The sequence below is a fragment of the Miniopterus natalensis genome, chromosome 7, assembly GCF_054644295.1.
Source record: "Miniopterus natalensis isolate mMinNat1 chromosome 7, mMinNat1.hap1, whole genome shotgun sequence".
In the NCBI taxonomy this organism is placed as follows: Eukaryota; Metazoa; Chordata; class Mammalia; order Chiroptera; family Miniopteridae; genus Miniopterus; species Miniopterus natalensis.
In genome coordinates, this window is record NC_142087.1 from 15,167,858 (window position 1) to 15,188,159 (window position 20,302).

The 20,302-nt window shown below is 40.3% G+C and overlaps 1 protein-coding gene, 1 long non-coding RNA gene and 1 other non-coding gene across 4 annotated transcripts in view; 2 read left to right on the plus strand and 1 right to left on the minus strand.

Annotated features, from left to right (window-relative positions):
* CSNK2A1 (casein kinase 2 alpha 1) overlaps positions 1–18,598 on the minus strand; it is a 44,758-nt gene extending 26,160 nt beyond the window's left edge. The window contains exon 1 of the mRNA XM_016200594.2: positions 18,485–18,598. The gene's annotated coding sequence lies outside the window, so the exon portion shown is untranslated. The remainder of the gene's footprint in view (positions 1–18,484) is intronic.
* LOC148092696 (U6 spliceosomal RNA) lies at positions 13,539–13,642 on the plus strand. Its single transcript, XR_015714863.1, has one exon. It is a non-coding gene; the product is annotated as a U6 spliceosomal RNA (small nuclear RNA).
* Positions 18,599–18,729: 131 nt separating the features above from the next.
* Positions 18,730–20,302, plus strand: part of LOC107527768 (uncharacterized) — a 35,894-nt gene continuing 34,321 nt past the window's right edge. Inside the window, exon 1 of one of the 2 annotated variants that reach the window (XR_015714761.1) lies at positions 18,730–19,778. This is a non-coding gene — a long non-coding RNA (uncharacterized LOC107527768). The remainder of the gene's footprint in view (positions 19,779–20,302) is intronic. The other variant, XR_015714759.1, reaches the window with a different exon arrangement.

Below are 20,302 nucleotides of genomic sequence, written 5' to 3' on the forward strand. Positions count from 1 at the left end.
GCCGGGCGTGGCTCAGTGGTTGAGCATCCACCTAGGATCCAGGAGATCGAGGGTCGATTCCCGGTCAGGGAACATGCCTGGGTTGAGGGCTCAATCTCCAATGACTCTCTCATCATTGGTGTTTCTCTCTCTCTCTCCTTCTCCTTTCCTCTCTCTGAAATCAATAAAGATATATAAAAAATAAAAATAAAGAAAAAGCCCTTGGATTGACCCTGAAGACACAGCTAAGTTCTGTTTGTTCAAAGTTTAATCTAACAAAAGCCAATTATAATCAACTATGAAAAATTATGTCAACAAAATTTTCCCTACTAAAGTCAGACCACACCTACAACCAAAGTCAATTACATGGCTCTGCTTGACCTATTCTATATAAAATTCAAGGAAATAAAAACTCTATTAAACAATAAGGCTAAAATATACAGTCAAAAATCCAAAGTTTATTGACATAAATGGAATATAAGAGAACTAATATCAATAAGAACTTCTCTTGCCCTTTTCAGCCAGTCTCTCCCTTTAATCTTTTCTATTCCGTATGATTTGTTTTCCAGTCTAGCAACTAAAAAGAAAAACTAGAGACCTAGTAAATGGTCTATATAATATCAGGAAGCTGGACAAATCTGATTGGTCATTTGTTCCAATGACTTTTTACAGATTAATTTTCTAGTATTAGTCCATTTTCAAACTGTAATACACTTTTATTAGTTCTTGTAACCCTACTGTTTATATAGGGTCTGTATCTTAAAAAAAAACAACACAAAAAAACCTCTTGCCATTCCTAGATCAACCATAGTGAAGGAACAAGATATCATAACCATCCAGACGAGGCAAAGATTTCTATTGCAAAGAATGAAGAATGTGCTTATACTGCACCATCAGTATGATTTAGGACTGCCTGTTGAGAAGAAAGCAGTCCTATGAGGAAAACACCACCTTTTAAGCACTGCTGCAGAGAATGAATTCTTCCTAGCAATCAGGCAGCACATACTGGTAAGACAGAAACAGGATTCAGGGAACAAACTCAGGGATAGCTTTGTTGTAGAAGCAGACAAATACTAAGCCACACAAACTTACTTTTTGCCCTTTCAAAAGTGGCACTGCTTAGAAGGCCATATGAACACAAAAAAGCATTAAGTAGTTAATACTATCTGAAGCACTTGTTTCAAATGTCCATAGTTGCCCTTAATTTCCAATACTCCTTTTAAGAAGTAAATGCTTACTGAACATTTACTATGTACCAGGAAATGTGAGCCTGTTGCCAGAAAGGGATTCTTTCTCTAAGTCATTTGCCAAAGAAAACAGACCATTACAGTATCAAGTGATCGGTGCTTGAAAGAATTAAGTCAGGGTACTCTGAAGGCATTGAAGGGAATTTAAGTCCCCCATCAACCCATTATCATTTATTCAATAAATATTTATGGAGTACCTCAATATTTGGGGAAAAGCTGCCAGGAAAATAATAACATCTAACTTTGAAGAGTGCACAGTAATTATTCAGGTGAAGAACACTAAAACAAGATATTGTAAAGCACAATACTTCAAGCAAGTTAATAATTGTAAAGACCTGTAATTTTGACCCTAAAACTGCCAAAGGTTGGAACACCTTATTATCCCCTATTAGAAGCACATCGGATCAGCAATCCTTTTATATCTGATTTAAAGAATACTGGTGCAGCCCGGCCGGGCGTGGCTCAGCGGTTGAGAGTCGACCTGGGATCCAGATGATCGGGGTTCGATTCCTGGTCAGGGCACATGCCCGGGTTGCGGGTTCAATCAATGACTCTCTCATCATTGAGGTTTCTATCTCTCTCTCCCTCTCCATTCCTCTCTCTGAAATCAATAAAGATACATTAAAAAAAAAAAAAAAAAAATACTGGTGCACCCTACTCAATTGTTACTATGTGTTCCTAAAAGAAAAAAAAAACCAGAATCATTAATTCACAATTATTGCAATTCAAATATCATTCTCTTCCTTTCTCCACTCCTCATGCAAATCAGTTTTACTGCAGAGGTCACAGAGCAAAATGCCTAGAAAGGACAAATAACTAGGGAGTGTAGATGATCCCTGAAAGTATGATTAGAGCTTCTCAGTTTTCAAAGTAAGAAAGCAAGATTTTTGCAGATAATATTTCTGTTTTCTGTAATGGTGGGCTACGTTATTTGGGTCAACGCTCCCACTGTGAACACCTGAAGAGAATGGATTAAACCCCCCCACACACATCCTCCCCTCCTCCCTCTTTCTTTTTATGTTTCATTCTTAAATAAACCAATAGCCAAAAGTGAAAATAACCTAGAGAAGCAAGCAAGCCCAAAGGGTCTGTTGATCCCTAAAAACTGGAATTTTGTTGTGACAGAATCCAAAGCCCAGGGCCCTCACAAGTGAAGAGTCTAACAGGAGAACCTCTCCGTAATAGGCTGAGATTTCAGGGTTACAACCTTGGGGTTACAGTTAAGGGGATGGAGGGAACAGAAGATCCAGGGAAGAATCACAGCCCTATGGAGGGACTATGAGATCTGAAGCTTGTTTTAAAGCGGTCCCTGGACCAGTAATGTCCACAGATATCACACATGAATAAGCTCTCTATGGAGAAAAGTACCTTGCTAAGTATGGGACTCAAATGATTCTTACAAGTAATTTTTTCAAATATAACATCCAGCTGTAATAAATGATAACTAGGCACTGAAGTAAAAGACTCCAAAGTAAAAATTGGCAAAAAAAGAAAAGAGAACAGAAAAGGCCCACAGAGACTTCTGGTCTTATCAGACTCAAACTATGAAACAACTGTGCTTATAAGAATAAGAGATGTTTCAGAATATCCGCAGTGAACAGGATACTTTTAAAAATAAGCTAGTGCCCGGCCGGGCGTGGCTCAGCGGTTGAGCATCGACCTGGGATCCAGGCGATCGGGGTTCGATTCCCGGTCAGGGCACATGCCCGGGTTGCAGGCTGCAGCCAATCAATGACTCTCATCATTGTTGTTTCTCTCTCTCTCCCTCTCCTTTCCCCTCTCTGAAATCAATAAAGATATATTAAAATAAATAAAAAATAAATAAATAAAAATAGGCTAGAAACTACCCACAATGTAGCAGATAAGTCAAAACTATGAAAAAATAAGAGAGGAATAATATTGTGAAAGGTTTGATATACTTTTAATTGGTACTAGAAGGAAAGGCGAAAACAGGACAGGACAAAGGCTATATTCAAATAGGTAACAGCTGAGAATTTTCCAGAAGCAACCAGATATAATCACATTCCAGAAACCAACAAATTACAAACAAGATCAATAGAATGAAATCCACAACTAAACATGTAACAACAAAACAGCAGAAAAAACAGAGACAAGGAGAAATCTAAAAAGCAAGCAAAAAAGGCAGATTACGTTCAAAGGAGCAATATGAGAATAGTTGATTTTCCCCAAAACAACAATGAAGCCAAGACAGTTTAATACCTGCAATGTGTAGGGAGAAAAATACCTTGCCAAATTAAAATCTATATCCAGTAAATATCTCTAAAGAAAATAAAGAACATAATCTCATTTGGAAAGCTTGAGTTGAAAGAGAAAATAAGGAGCATAAAAGAGGAAAATTTATAGAAAAGTTCAAATAAACACTGACTATTAATAAGACTCTGATGTGTATGGCTCCAAGTTATAATATCACATTTACTTAGAGAACAAAAATACTACATATTTCCAAACTAGAAAGCGGGGAGAGAAGAGGATGAAATGATAAAAAGAACGGTAGAAAAAGCTAAGAAACAACCACAGGACATAAGACACACACACACAGAGAAGTTAACAGAAATACGGCTAATTATATTAAATATAAATGAAATAAATCATCTAGGTAAAAGACCAAGACTGTCACAGACTGGATTAAAGACAAAATCCAAATGAACTAGAATAACCAAAACAGTATTAAAAAAGAAAAATGAAGCTGGAGAAATAACACTATCTAATTTTAAAACTATCACAAAGCTACAGTTATTAAAGTAGTGTGGTATTGGCAAAGGGGTAACAGATCAAAGGAAGAGATTGGAAAGTATAAAACAGACCCACACAAATATAGCCAATTTATTTTTGACATAGGTACAAAGGCAGTTCAATGAAGAAAGGACAATCTTTTTTATAAGTGGTTTTGGAAAACATGGATATCCACTTGCAAAATCATGAACTTCAAATTAAACCTCATACCTTATATAAAAAAGGACTTGTACCTATAATACATAAAGACTTCAACAAGAAAACCCAATTAAATAGTGGGTAAAACATCTGAAGATACTTCATAAAAGGTATATAAATAAGCATGAAAAGATGCACAATATTTCTAGTCATTAGGGGAGTCCAATTAAAATAAGACACGCTACAAATATATTAAAGGGCTAAAATTAAAAAGAAAAAAATGACAATAAGCTGAGGAGGATTCAGAGTAAAATAAACAATGTAATTCATTTCTGGTGGGAATACAACATGGTAGAGTCACCTTAGAAAACAGATTGGCATTTTCTTATAAAGTTAAAATTGCATTTTTCATATGACCCAGCAATCCCACTTAGAGCTATTTACCCTAGGAAAAAAAAACCTTATGTTCATAAAAGCCTATACACTTACATTTATAGAAGCTCTATTCATAGTAAAAGAATGTTATCTAAATGGATAAACTGTGGTCCATCCATACAATGGAATATTATTTAGCAATACAAAGGAACCAACCATTGATACAGTTTCAGTGAAATCTCAAAAGCAATATGCTCAGTAAAAGAAGCCAGTTTCAAAATATTACATATTGTTTGATTCCATTCGTGTAACATTCTTGAAAGGATAAAATTATATTGAGAATAGAATAATGGTTGACAGAGAACAGAGGTGGCAGACTTGGTGTGACTACCAAGGGTTCTATGTCCTGGTTGTGATGATGGACACTTGAATCTATGCATATGTTAAATTTCACAGAACTGAAAACACAAAGAGGAATTAATTTTACTGCATATTAATTGTAAAAAATAAATTTTAAGGGGAAAAATCCTATCATACTCTGCGTCCTAAAACATGGACAATTAAACACTTCCTCTGGAACCAAAGCACTTTCACATACTCATTACATTATCACATGTATTTTGTTTATACACTTCTCTCTCAGAAGATGAACTCAACAACCTGTACCCTGATTTATTTCTCTTGGTATACATACCCTGCATTTATCACAGTGCCTAGCATGGTGCTTTATAAATGTTTGAAGAACTGAGTTATCAAGACAGTGGTAAGCAATATTTTGGCAAAAATTAACCTTGCTTGCACATGGACCTTCTCCTATTCAAAATTAAGAAAAGCAGTTTGGCCCTAGCCAGTTTAGCTCAGCGGTCTTGGGTTTGATTCCTAGTCAAGGGCACGTAACCTTGGTTGCAGGTTTGATCGCTGGCTCAAGTCAGGGCTCATGCAGGAGGCAACCAACCCATGTGTCTCTTTCACATTGACCTCCCTCCGTCCCTCCGTCCCTCCCTCCCTCTAAAAATCAATGGAAAAAATATCCTCAGGTAAGGATTAAAAAAAAAAAAAGAAAAGTAGTTTGGCTGTATGATGGATATTTGATCTGCAGCTGATTTTAAAGATACTCTTCAGTCTTACATATGTTATCACATCCATAACTCCAGAGGTAAAAGTCTTACTATCACTTCCCAAACAGATGCAAAACCAGTCAATATGTGTAACAGATGCTTCTTTGGAGCTATAAGCTTTTATAAGGCTGTGTGATTTACCCATATGATGAGCAAAGCGCCCAACAATCCTTGATAAAGCTACAGAAACAATTCAGGACTATTACTGAAAGACATGAACCTTGGAACCACTAAGAACAAATATGACCTTGGACCTGTCATTTCACCTATCTGATTACAGTGAAGAAACTGTAGACTATAAGGAAGAATACTCTCTCCCACTCCCTCCTTTACTGTCCTGGAGGTAGATTACAAAGGAGACAACCATACTTCCTGCAGGTGATAGATAAGCAATAACTAATAGGGGACGTTGTCCTAGACTTGCAAACAAAAAATAGGCTGGAAAGAGGGCAGCAAACACTGGCTGGCTTCTAAATACAAAGGTATGTGAATGCTTATGGTGAGTCAGTCACTGCTTCTTGGGATTTATATTGATCATTTTTAAACCTAACAAGTCCAAGACCTAGGTAATATTCTTCCCATTTTACGAAAGGCAAACCCGAGTAATCCCTACAATGTCACAGAGAGGTGATTTAAAAGTGTCCTGTCTAGATTCACATCCTGTTCACTCTGCTCTACAGCAAACATTTATGTCCTATTTGGCTCACACTGTTTCATCCCAATTTTAAAAATTACAGTAAAATTCATGTAACATAAAATTCACCATTTTAAAATGTACAATTCAGTGGTTTTTAGTATATCCACAATGTGCAATACACCACCACTATGATTCCAGAACATTCCCACCACCCCCAAGTGTAACCCAATACCCCGCAGCAGTCATTCCTTATACTCCAAGCCCCTAACCTCCAACAACCACTAATTCTATGCATTTGCCTATCCTGAACATTTCATATAAATGAAGTCATATAATATGTGGCTTTGTGTGTCTGGCTTTTTTCATTTAGCATGTTTTCAAGGTTCATCCATGTTGCAGTTTTATGGCTAAGTCCACTGTATGGATATCCACATTTTGTTCACTCATTTATCAGCTGATGGACATTTGGGTTGTTTCCACTTTTGGGCTGTTATGAATAATGGCTGTGAACATTCCTATACAAGTTTTTCACAGTGTTTTAAGAACGTGAATCAGCTATTAAGTTGAATTTTCTGTTAAAATGTTTTGTAATAAATTATTTTTAAGTGTGATTTTAGTTGCCAACACTAAAAACAATTTTAACCTTCAGTTTCTCAAAAGAAGGAAGAAGAGAAGGTAGACAGACTTGTCTAGTTACAATAATTCTGCATTCCTACACTGACAAAAATCACTCTGATCCACTAAGCTGTGAGTATCCAACAATGGGCTCTAAAACTCATCCACTGGAGATAACACAGGTAAACCCAGACACCACTATTAATTTAGCTTACTGGGCCAACTCCTGCTGTTATTTGAGTTAGCAATCCCTGCTCTATACTAAATATAGCATTATCACATGCAAGGGCAAACACATTTAAGTTCTCAATTTAAGACTATTTGCTCCTTGATTTAGATTCCATTACTAGTCCAATTAGAACTTCAAAAAAACACCTTGGAGCAGTTCACAATATGCCTTTTGTCAATTAAGAAATACAGAATAGACCATGGATTGGCAGAAAAATTCTAATGGTCAAGACCCCGTCTCTGCACTCCAACAGCACTCTTTGCTTATCTCTTTCATTTAGCATTGCCACTGTACTGTTTACACATCTATCTAGCTAAACAAAGCTCTACGGGCAGAAAACGGTATCCTCAGCAGTCTACCAGACATATAGAGGATGGTCCAGAAATACTTGTTGAAAGAATAATACTGTGACAAATGATAAATCAGGCAAATGTTACAGTATTAAAAATATTAAAAGGGGAAACTATTATTTGGACAATGATAACACTGAAAATGGAATTCATTAATGAGACCAGAGGTCCACGAACTCCTTAAAAGTATATACCAAAAAGCATGTGCAGGTATCTTTTTTTTTTCTTTTTTTTAAGAAAAGATCTGTAGCTTTTGTTACAGGCTCAGAGGAATCTGTAAACCCCAGCAGATTTAAGAATCGCTGAGTTAGACAAAAGGAAATGTACATTTTTTACATTGTAAAATATCCATTTTAAAAGATTAACTTCATAATTTACACAAATATTAAACAATTAAAAATTTCAAACTAAATATACCCCATTCATTCCTAAAGGAAGAGAAGACGACAATGTATCCTAGGCTTCAATTCATGTTCCAGCATAAGCCCCAAGCTTGATGAATGATTAACAAAATGTAAGCTTCAAAAAGATACAGTGGCATTCAGAGTCAGTCACGTGAGGACATCGGTTTACACAAGGGAACTTTATTTTTGCTTTACATTACTGCTTAAAAAATAAGAACCTGAAGTTCTTCACAAGTGTCCAAACTTAAATCCTTTAGTGTCTTACATTTTTTAAAATTGATTCGAGAGAAACACTAATTTGTTGATTTACTTATTTATGCATTCATTGGTTGTTTCTTGTATTTGCCCTGATCAGAGATCAAACCCCAAACCTTGGGGTATCAGAAAAATGCTCTAACCAACTGAGCTACCCAGACAGGCTTATATACCTTGAATTATATGTGGAAAGAGAATTTCTTGAGAGTCAGAGATACTTTAAAATGGTCTTTTCTGAACTTAAAGCCAAGATTATTTTAAGATTGGTGGCCTCTTGAATCTTAAAACTGTTAAGATAACCTGGCCAGTGTGGCTCAGCAGTTGAGCATTGACCTATGATACAGGAGATGGAGGTTCAATTCCCAGTCAGGGCACATGCACGGGTTGCAGGCTCCATCCCCGGGAAGGAGGGGGGGGGGAGAGCACGTGCAAGAGGCAGCCGATCAATGACTCTCTTACTACTGATGTTTCTATCTCTCCCTTCCTCTCTCTGAAATAAACAAAGATATATTAAAACAAACAAACACCCTGTTAGGATACCATTACTGAAATTTCTAAATTAGTGCTTACAGCCTTTTAAAAAGTCAAAGTACGAAGAGAAAATAGTATTTGTATGGCACACTGGAATAAAAGATCAAGACTTTCAGATTGAAGATCATTGACTTGGATGTCCTGTACCCCGCACAAATAGCCAGAGGACTGAGAGGACCAGTATCTCCACACATCTGTAACTCCTCCTAATATAGTACACTGGCTGAAATTTCTGGTTTAAATAACCTTGAGAGATCACAAGCTAAATAACCAAAATCCACACAGGTTGAGAAAATTATTTCATAACTTCCCTTATTTCAAGTACAGTCCAGATATGACACGAACAAGCAACCATCTCTTCTGGTAATTATATATTTGGAGGTCACTGGCATACACAAAAACACCCCCCCCCCCCCCCGCAGACACAAAAAAACTCACGAACACAAACTAAACCTTTTATCCCTGGCTTGGAAGAATAAGCCAAAAGAAAACAAGTTAGTGGTAAAAATGAATGGAAAGATTAAATGAAATTTTCTTTTTCCTCTACTTTATAATGATTCTCCTTTCTTGTCTCAACTTAAGGTGGTAACCATGGCCAACAACAGTCTCTTTCATCTATCAAACTAACACCATTTAAGTAGTGTTTGTTTTTTAAGCAGGGGAAAACTATACAGGTAAAAATGGTTAACGTTTAGTTCCTTGACAGTTCCCCTAACCCACTCTGACCTTCAAATCCCAAGACTCCAAGTGCACACTGGGAAACAACCTGTTCAAAGCCAACAGTGTAAGTTTTTTTCTGGTCCTGCAAAGGAACTGAATTCAGAACATAAACATTCACAGTTAAGACCTGCTAATTCATTAAGTTACTACTTGTGTAAACTTGCAGAATGTTCAAGACATTATAATCCTGACATTCACTGAGCATTCTGTTTTTACTCCCATCTACAAAACTTACAACATTCTTATCTTAAAAAGCAAAACATTCAAGCATTTCCATAAAATAAACCAGCATGTATGGAATAACAAATAACAGTTGAGCCCTCTGTGAATTTTATTTCTCCACTTTTAAACCAGAAAAGAAATCAAAGTGCCAATGTTACATAAATTTGGTATGAATTAGTACAGGTCTAACTCAAACACTTGACAGAAGTCTGAGGTCCAGTATTGTCTCCAATAATAGAGAATATAATGAATAATGGGCAAAGATGTCATTGTATATATTTCTACCAGGCAACAAAAGCAAAATAAAATCACAATCTGACACTTTATTCCACTGGCCACAACTCTCTGGAACCAAAGACAAAAAACTTCCTTTGAGACCTAGAATAATTTAAAGTATAATCCAGCATTTATATATAATAATTATTTCTATCATTTGAATGCCTCCAATAGGCAGGCCTGGTATGAGATGCACTCTCATTTTAGAAACAAACATATCCAGAGGTTAAATGACCTGCCAAGTCACAGGATTACTAAGTGGCTGAGGCCAGATCTGAACCCAACTCTGTTCAGGAAGAAAAACACCAAGGCAGATGGCTATCGGTATTCATGCTATATAGAGTCATAAATACACATAACATGTTAACTACTTTAAATTACTGATAAAGACAGGTCCCCTCTCTATCTAAGGAGTGTATTATTTAAGAACACAGAGCACACAAGAAAGCAAATTAGTGCATTACCTGGAACACGACATGCAGAAGATGTCACTACAGGATAAAGTTTGTCAAACATATCCCTAACATACAATGCACAAGTAATTCCCACACAATGATCAAAGGACTATAGAGAAATAAGACCTCTAATCCAGGTGAGCAAACTTTGAACTTTCCCCAAGTCTGAGATGGGATTCGCTTCTCTGTCTAGAAGCAAGAGAACCTATATTCATGAAGACTAGATAACCACTCTCACAATCTGCACTGTACGTGAGTAACTGAGGCATCTACACTGGGCTAGAGTTATATACTGACCCAACTCTAAACAGCGGCAATTCAGTACCTCACCCATCTAGCGGACCACACCAGAAACAGGAAGTACAGGTCAAAAGGCCTCATTAAAAAATAACTCCTGGCAGCAGAAAATGAAAATAAAGAATAAAGAGTAGTAGCACTGACAATGAACACAATGATTTCACTGACAGAAAAGGGAAAGAACTCATATTAGTCAGGTGCTCAGCATTTCATAAATGGTCTCCTTTAATCATCATAGTAACCCCGAGATAGCATTCTGTTGCTTTAGTTATTAATCCTCACAAGTACTACTAACCTTCATTTTACAGGTTAATAATTAAGTTGTCCAAGGTAGTTATCTCAATTGTTTAGATGACAAAAATCTAGACTTGAGTGATGTTAAGTAACGGTCCCCAGATTTGGCCTATCTCACTCCAACGCTGGAGTTCTTTCCAACAATCCTGTGGCCTCTCGCCAAGCAATGTCAGTTCAAGAATTCCATTATGAATGAGAAAGTCTCAACTCCCCGCACCCAAATTTCTGTAGCTGTTTCAGAAACTATACCTGAAATACAAAGGCAATAGGAATTTTCATAAGAAAACATCTCAGAAAGCCACTAAATTTTGGAATGATACGATTACAAAATGTTCTCAGTTGCAAGCTTGAGGAAAGACAAAATCTAGAGATCCTTAGCACAGCACCTATCTGAAACGTAGTAGGCACTTACAGTCTATTGAATGAGTAACACCCTTTGACTGGTTATAAATTCAATAGCCCAAAATGGCTATTTTGTACTTTATATGATATGGTTCATTTCTTTAGGAAAATAATTTATCCATTCATTTTTAATAGGGTTGCTTTCCTAAATTTTGTAGAATATTAATGAGATATCTAAACTGAGAAATGCCTGTTACTGTATCAGTCCTAACTTCAGAAAAATTTCAAGCATTCACTTTTCCAAGCAGATTAAAATGTTTCAGCTAATAAAAACCTGTCCAAAAAATCCGCAAGACCAAAAAATGTAAAAAGAAAAAAGTGGCCAATATAAAGGTATTTATAGTATACCCTGGTATTAAATCCCAAACACTCACTTCAAATAACACAATTATTTTCTATGTAAAAAACCACCACTATCGCTAATGTAAAAAAAGCTTGCCCACCATAGCAACTGTTGCTAAGTAGGTTTCTTATGTCTAAGACACAGAATTTGTAGAAACCAGTGAAATGCCACTCCTAGCATGACATTGTAAATTCATTTATCTAAAACTTTTAAAGACTCAAGCCTTGATTTCTAGAATGTAGGGGCAAAAAAGTTTGGTCAACAACTAAGTCAGCTGATGTCCACCTGGAGCATACCAAATATTTAAGAAAAACTGCCAACTGTCTATAATCCAAGGTAAATATATCCTTTGTTACAATGACAGCAGTTTCTTAATAATCCCAGAGGAATTTCTTCATTTGAAAAGCTAGCTGGCCTAGATTTCTCTCTATTAAGAAACAATTAAATGATACACTGCTTTTGAAATTATCCATCCTAGGAGTTCAAGGAAATTTAGGTGTATGAACACATTAATACTCTTGTGAAATGAACTTGGCCCAGGTCATCCAATGAATTGTGATAGATCAAGTATTAAATCCAGTTTCTTATTTTAATTCAAGTATCACAAACATTATTACCTTAAAATTCTAAGTCCTTACCTAATCCAATGCCAAATCATATCAGTTCTCAATTTCTGAACTTGTGTAATTTATGCAAATGTCATATACTTGTTAAAACAATAATCATAATGTAACAGTTAACGTCTTTTGGGCACTTACTGTGCTAAATCTGTTATATGCATTATCTCAATACTCACGACGACCCCATGAGGAAACTGAGGCAGAGAAAGATAACCTGTCCAAGGTAAAATCTAGAAAAAGGACAAGACAGGGTGGGGTTTACAGGGATACAGAGTAAGTCCTACCTTAATGTTGTCGTCTACAGATTACACCACTTTAAGTGAAAGGACGTATAAGGAAATCAATTTTACCACACGCTAATTAATATAAACAAGAGTTAAGTTCCTATGGCATCTCATCAACATTCTAACGCAATTATTCAAGGACCTGCTGTAATTCAAAAGCTATGAATCTCCATTGACTGGACCAGGATCCTAGGCCAGCTCTAAGGCTAAGATAGTTGGCTAAACCACTAAACCTTCATGTGGCCCAATTTCCTTTATTCTAAACCCAAAAGTCCAACAGATAATCTAAAAAGCCATTCATACCCTGAAATGCGCTAATTTTGTAATCATCTCTGTAAACAGGTAACTAATTCCAATAAACAAAGCCAAAAAGTCTCATTTCCTCCACCCTCTGAAGTGTCCCCCAGCAGAGTCCACATTTTATGAATCTAATCAATAGAATACTGTTGAAGAACAAAAACAGTACTTTTTCTTTAAAGCTAGAACTCCACTCTATAATTATGATCCCTAAACCTGACTCTTAACCTCAAACGACGGCTAGAAGACGACCTTACAACACCTTTGGGTTGGGATGGGAGGTATGAAAGAACAGACGGACCACTGTATGTATAGGCGGCTATCAATTCATAAAAATCCATTTCTATTTCCTCTAAAAAAAATAGGAAAGTCTTTAAAAGGTTGTCACGTAAACTCACTGCTTTATTCAGTCAATAAAAATAAAGAAACTGTAATTTACCCAAGATGTTTATTATAGGCATGGAAGAATCATTAATTTATAGAAACCCTACTAAAATGGCCTGTAGCTCTAAAATCTACATTTTACCAAGCTGGTCATCTAGACCCTTCAAATTGCATATAAGGACAGTAACAGGATACTTAAACATTAAGAAAGCATAGGTTCCACTCAACCTCATTATTCTTCGAAGTCTTCCAGAACCAAATCACTTTACAGAATAACCCTTCTGCCTTTGTTCTCTAAAAAATAATCCCCCAGTGCTCCCTTCAGCAGCACATATACTAAAATTGAAACAATACAGAGGTTAGCATGGCCCCTGCGCAAAGATGACATGCAAATTCATGAAGCATTCCACATTTTTATGCTTCTAAGTAAATACAATTTTTTATTAGTAAAAATATATATATATATCCCCCAAAGATTTTTAGAAAAAAATTTTTTTTATCCTCACCCAAGGATATGTTTACTGATTTTTTTTAGAGAGAGAGGGAGGAAGAGCAAAACATCAATGTGAGGAACATCGACCAGCTGCCTCTAAGCATATTTGCCACTTTGTGTGTGCCCTGATCGGGGATTGAACCGGCAATCTTTTGGTGTAAGGGATGATGCTCCAATCAACTGAGACACCCAGCCAGGGCGCCCCCAAAGGTTCTTAAATAAAAATCAGCAAAACCTCTCTATTAGTTTTCTATTGTTGCCATAACAAATTACCACAAACACAAAACAATACAAATTTATTCTCTCACAGGGCTATGTTCCTTGATGGAAACTGGGAGAAATCTGCTTCTAAGCTTATTCAGATTGTTGACTGAGTTTAGTTCCTTTTGGTTGTAGAACTGAGGTCTCCATTTTCTTGCTGGCTGTCAGCTGCGGCCGCCCACATTCCTTCTTATGCTTTCCATGTGGCCCCCTCCAGTAAAGGCAGGTTGAGTCCCTCTCACACTTCAAATCTGACTCCAACTGGAGAAAAGTTCTCTGCTTTCATGTGATTAGACTGGACCCGCCCAGAAAAACCAGGATAATCTGCAATAGAATAATTTCGTATCTGCAAAGCCCCTTTGCCATATAATGTTACTATAATTCAGATTCCAGGGATGAGGGTATGGGCATCTTTGGTGGGGGTGGAGTGAGCAGGTGTCATTCTATCTAGTGCACCCAACCTCTGGCCTCCCAACGAAAGCTCATCAAGTCAAAAGTCTCAAATCTCATGGATCTAAATTAGGTGTGATGAGGCTCTGGGCACAATACATTAACTACAATCCCTGGGGCACAATTCCTCAAAAAAAAGTTATCTGCTCCCAACATGCAATGGTGGGTCAGGCATAGGGCAACAGTTATGGACATTCTAATCCAAACAGGGAAAATGTAAGAGAAAAATCCAGCGGTCCAAAGCAGTTTCAAAATCTGAGCAAACTCCATTCCATTTGCAAGCCAGATAAAAATCCTTGGTGCCTTCTGCTCCACCTCGACACACCCTTGGTTCCACCCTTCCTTTTTTAGGAAAACCGGCACATTTACACCTGAGTAGTTTTATCAGCCAGCTTCCTGCCAGTAGCATTTAGGGGGTTCATAGCCCTCTTTAACTTCCTACAGTCTCTTTCAACCCAAACTGTCATTGTTTCTGCTAGTACAAATCCTCAAGAACCCAGAAGGCTTTACATGAATCTCACAAGGGTTCACTCCATTAGTCAGACTCACATCCACAAACAAACTAGGGTGCACCTTCAAGACTTTGCGTGGAAATCTCCTCAGCCAAATATGCATGTTTATCACATTAAGCTCTTTTCCACATAACCACAGGACACAATTCTAAGCACATTTGCCACTTTGTAATAAGGATCCTCTTTCCTCCAGTCTCCAATGAATGCATATCCCACTTTTACCTTACCCCTCACTAGCAGAGGCATTAATATCCATATTTCTAACAATAATCTGTTGTTCTGAGCCTTTTCTATCATACTCCTCAAAATTTTTCTGGCTTCCACACTTTTAGGTAATAGTATCCTACTCCTCGTATCAAAATCTACACTAGTGTACTACTGCTGCCATAACAAATTACCACAAACGTAGTGGCTTAAAACAACAGAAATGTATTATTTCACAGTTTCTGTAGGTCAGAAGTTGGGTGAACATGGCTGTCTCCTGCTTAGAGTCTCACAAGGCCAAAATCAAGGTGTATTCCTTGCTGGAAACTCTGGGGAAGAATCTATTTTCCACTCATTTAGGCTGTTGACCAAATTCAGTTCCTTGTGGCTGTACAACTGAGGTCTCCTTTTCCTTGCTGTCAGCCAAAGCTGGTCTTTGCTACTAGAGGCTACCCACATCCCTTCTCATGGTTTCCATGTGGCCCCCTCTAGCAACAGCAAGTGGAGTCCCTTTCATGATTCAGATCTCCTGATTTTCCTTCTGCCTCATCTGTATTAACTCCCAGCTACAGCCAAGTTCTCTGCTTTTAGACTGGGCCTGTCCACAAAATCCAGAGCAATCTTCCTATTTTAGCCCTGATTATATTTGCAAACTCCCTTTTACCATGTTATACAGTATATATGTAAAGACTCTGGGGATTAGAGAATAAACATCTTTTTTGGGGGGTGGGGGGGGTGCCTACTAGAAACCCAAACCCTATGTAAGACTTTAAACTCAATTCCTAAAGAAAATTTCTGCTTTCTCCAAAAGAGTATATCAAGTAGCCCTAGCCAGTTTGGCTCAGTGGTTAAAGTGTCGGCCCACGGACTGAAGGGACTTGGGTTCGATTCCAGCCAAGGGCACGTACCTCGGTTGCAGGCTTGATCCCCGGCCCTGGTTGGGACACGTGCCAGACGCAACCAATCAATATGACTCTCTCACATCAATGTTTCTCTCTCTCTCAAGAGCAATGGGAAAAATATCCTTAGGTGAGGATTAAAAAAAGAAAGGTATGTAAAGTAAAAGTGTATGCTCAGAGATAAAGACAACAGTATAATCAAAAACTCACTCTGAAGGTTGTGGCTAGGTGACAGGAGAGCTTAAAAATACATTGTGGAAAAGAAGCTGCCATTTATTTCATCCCCAATACAAGGCAATTAATTAACCCATTATGCAGAAAGTAACTCATTGCTTTCCCTTAAATGTGTGCTTCTCTACTGTATTCTGTATAAGAGGACATAACTAGGCATCGGTTGCCCCAGGATGACCTACCTTTTTAATCAACGAATTAATAAATCAATCTAAGTAAATTTCCAATCCTTTTGTTCCTTTTTCAAGGAATACACCCTCCTCCAACAGAAATTCGCCTATTTCAAAGTCACAGAAGGACAAACCCACCCAAGTAAAACTACAAGTGAACTTTTTTTTTTTTTTAAATCCTCACCCAAGGATATTTTTTCCATTGCTTTTTAGAGATAGTGGAAGGGGGAAGGAAGAGAAACATGGACTCCAGACACACATAGATTGGCTGCCTCCCACACGCCTCAACCAGGAGGGGATGGAGCCTGCGACAGAGGTTCATGCCACTGGCCGGAAATGAACCCGAGACCTTTCAGTCCAAGAGCAGAAACTCTAACTACTGGGCCAAACCAGCCAGGTGTGCAGGTTAACTTTTTAAAATGGTATGAGGGAGTGCCTGGCCCACGTGGTTCAGCAGTTGAGCATTGACCTATGATCCAGGAGATTGTGGTTCTATTCCAGGCAGGTGGGTTGCAGGCTCCATCCCCAGTGGGGAGTGCAGGAAGCAGCCCATCAATGACTCTCTCATCATCGATGTTTCTATCTCTCTTTCCCTTCCTCTCTCTGAAATCAATAAAGATATATTTTCAAAGAATAAAACAGTACTGGTCCTGATCTTTCACCCCAAGGTCCACCAAGCCACTTAACCCAAGACTTACAATGAAACAAAAACACTGCAGCAACTACAAAGTTAATATTCTGAAGCCTTACCTACTGTTAAGATTTTTAACTATAAATTTTACTTAGAACGAAGGAACCCCAAATATACCAGCTTGTCCCCTTTAATAATAGTTACTGTAACATCTATTGAGCACTTACTACCTGCCAGGCACTGTGGTAAGCACTCAACACAAGTTATCTCACATATTTATTCCTCACCATAAACTTTATCTAGATAATAGTATCACCCCCATTTTACAGATAGAAAAACTAAGGTTTACAGAGGTTAGGTCACACAACTAAGTAGTAGTTGCACTGATATTTGAGAACCCAGGAAGTCTGGTTCTTTACCACTGCAACCCCTTAGAAGGAGATCTCCCAACTCTTAAGAAAAACCTTTCCTTTCTAGCTTTCTCTTCATTTCCTCTCTTCCTACCCATCCTTCTCATTGAATTTAGCAGCTGAAAGGTAATCAGGTCTTTCAAGTTAATCTGCCACCTCCTTTTCAGAACTCTTTCCTTCCCACAATACAATAGCCAAGAAGCAACTTCTCCTGACCCCCACTTTGCTTCCCAAAAACAAACTACAGAAGCTCCACCCATCACCTGCCTCAGCTAAAAATGTTCCAATGCTGACGAGAGGGGGGAGATGAGACGGGGAAGAAATAAAAGTCCTGCTATTTCAAAAGGTCACAAACTAATATGTATATTCTTAGCCAGCCTTTAATTCTACTTCTCTCTCCCCTTCCACGCAGGCTCCCAACTATCCCTTAACTCCAACCCGGTCTGCCCCACTCCTCCTTTCTCCTCAGCGACCTCGCCCGGGGTTCCCTCCACCTTGCAGCCCAGTCTGCAGGTGGGAAGCCCAGCCTCGCCCACAGGGACCCTCAGAAGGCTCCCACTCCGGCGGCACTGCTCCGCGGGAGGGTTCACCCCACCCTATCCAGCAGGCACCACTACCCCAGGCGCCGGCCCCCAGCACCCCCTACGGCCGCACCCCTCAAACTCCCCTCCCCCTCTGACGACCCCCTCCGCCAAGTTGCCTAGTCCCCGCCCCAGTGTAGCCCTCTTCCCCCTAATAAAATGGACTACCGAAGCTAGTTCCCACCCTCACATAAACCTGTCCCCAAGTCTCCCTCCCCGTCCCGGGTTGGGGGGTGGCCCCGGGCCTCCCCGATGGGTTACAGGCGCCTCGGCTGAGGTGTGTGTAGGGGGGGGCAGGGAAAGGCGACGGGCGGCTCCGGAGTCTGCTGGAGGCACAAGGGGCGGCCGCGCCCGGCTGCACCATTCTGGGCCACCCCCCACCCCCCAAAGGCCTTGCCTGGCGGCTCCCACTGTACCTGTGGTGGAAGCGGCCGCTATCGCAGCCGCTCTCCCCTCTCCTCACACAGACAATATGGCGGCGGCGGAGGAGGAGACACACGGCTCGGCCGCCAGCCGCAGGGACCAGAGCGAGGCTGCGGCCGCCACAACCGGAAGCGGAAACCCTCTCCTACCAGGAGGAGGGGCGGGAGTGCTTCAGACTCCGCCCCCAGCGGAACGCGCTGCGTGCGGCCATGCTGGGATGTCCTATTGTACTCTGGGGTTCGTTTATGGACTAGGGCGCAAAATGGAAGTAGTTCTCCACGTAAAGCATAGTAAAGACACTTGCAATAATCAAGCGCGTTTTATTTCAGTACCTTTAAGAACTGACGAAAGAGAGAACATGGACTTCTCCCTAAGCATCCAATTGGTTCGGCCCAAGCTAAGATGGCGGTCCCTAGGTTTCCCGCACTTCACCAGCCGGGGAGCCCAGTCAGTTTGCAAGCCGGCCCGCCTTTCTTGAGAGGAAGCATGCGCGACCTGCCGGAGCTGTAGAGCGAAGCATTTTGGGAGTTGAAGTCTCTTGCTCCGACCCCTCGTCCGTCTAGGATTAAGGTTTCAGCAGCACATTTTTGTCCGCTCAAACTTCGAGTCTGAAACAAGCGAACGGAAGTTGGGCCCCGGGAGTGGAGTCGAGGAGGTGACGATACTAGTTTTCTAGAGACTGACACCCAATTCCTGCTCCATATAGGAGTCCTATCAATAGCTGTGCATCCGGAATCGTCTTTTCTCCCGTCGGGGCCCCGCCCCCCACGCCGCCCTCCACCCCGGTTCTCGCCCGGGCAGCCACCCAAATCCGCCGCCGGGCACCTTTACCCCGCACAGCCGATTGGCGTCATCTGCGTTGAAGACCGCCCAAGGCTCTCCTTTGTTCACCACGGACAGCCAACCTCCCCTCTGGACATCCAAGTTCCTACGTCACTTGGACAACCCATCGAGCTCCTCTACCTGTTTCTGCCCTGCCCCCTCAGATTCCCGATGCGCCCACGCACTGCAAGTTATTCCTGGAATGTGTCCGCGTGGCCTCCCTCCCTTCGCACTGGCGGTTCCTTCTCTTACTGTTACCTCCTGGACTGGCTGCCTTACAGAGGAGTAATCCAGGAGTCCTTTTCTCTGAGGATCTTCCCTCCCTTGAGTTCCCGCAGACCTAGGCATCATCCTTCAGCAGCCTAGCTGGTCCAACCCTGCCTCCTCCATCAGAGTGTCCTAGCGGACAGGGCTGGGTCCAGTGGTCACCCTGTCGCCCAGAGGCCCTGCTAAAAGTTGGCGTGTGTAAGTGCTACTGAGGGGAATTCAAGTGTGAGTCTCACCTTTGATGGGGGAGAGGTATAAGGGCTGGAACGAGGTGAGGAGGCTGGGTTATTGTGGTCCTACCAGCTGTTATCCCAGAGCTGCCTCAGAACAGCTGCCTGGCCCAGGGATGGCCCTCCCCACCCGCTGCAGCTTACCCGCACCTCTGCTCCCACAGAGACCATTTCCTCTCCTGTGGGATGGGATGGGGGAAGGGGGGTGCTGGCTGCAGATTTACAGGGATGGCCTCAGGGAGGTGGCCATGACCTTTTTTGGGCCTCATTGATAGACGGGCCTGTGGCATGTGATCATGATACTTGGGCGTCTACAGTCATTGGTGTCCTCAGGCTGGTCATTCCTCCTCTCTGGGCCTCTGTTTCCCCACCTGTGGACTGAGGAAGTTAGAGAAGATGATCCTACTGTTTTGTGAAGCCCCCTTTCAGGAAATGACTAGCCTTCCACTTAGCTCTTGGACCATGTCTTTTTGGTTTTCGTGGCTCCCTTTT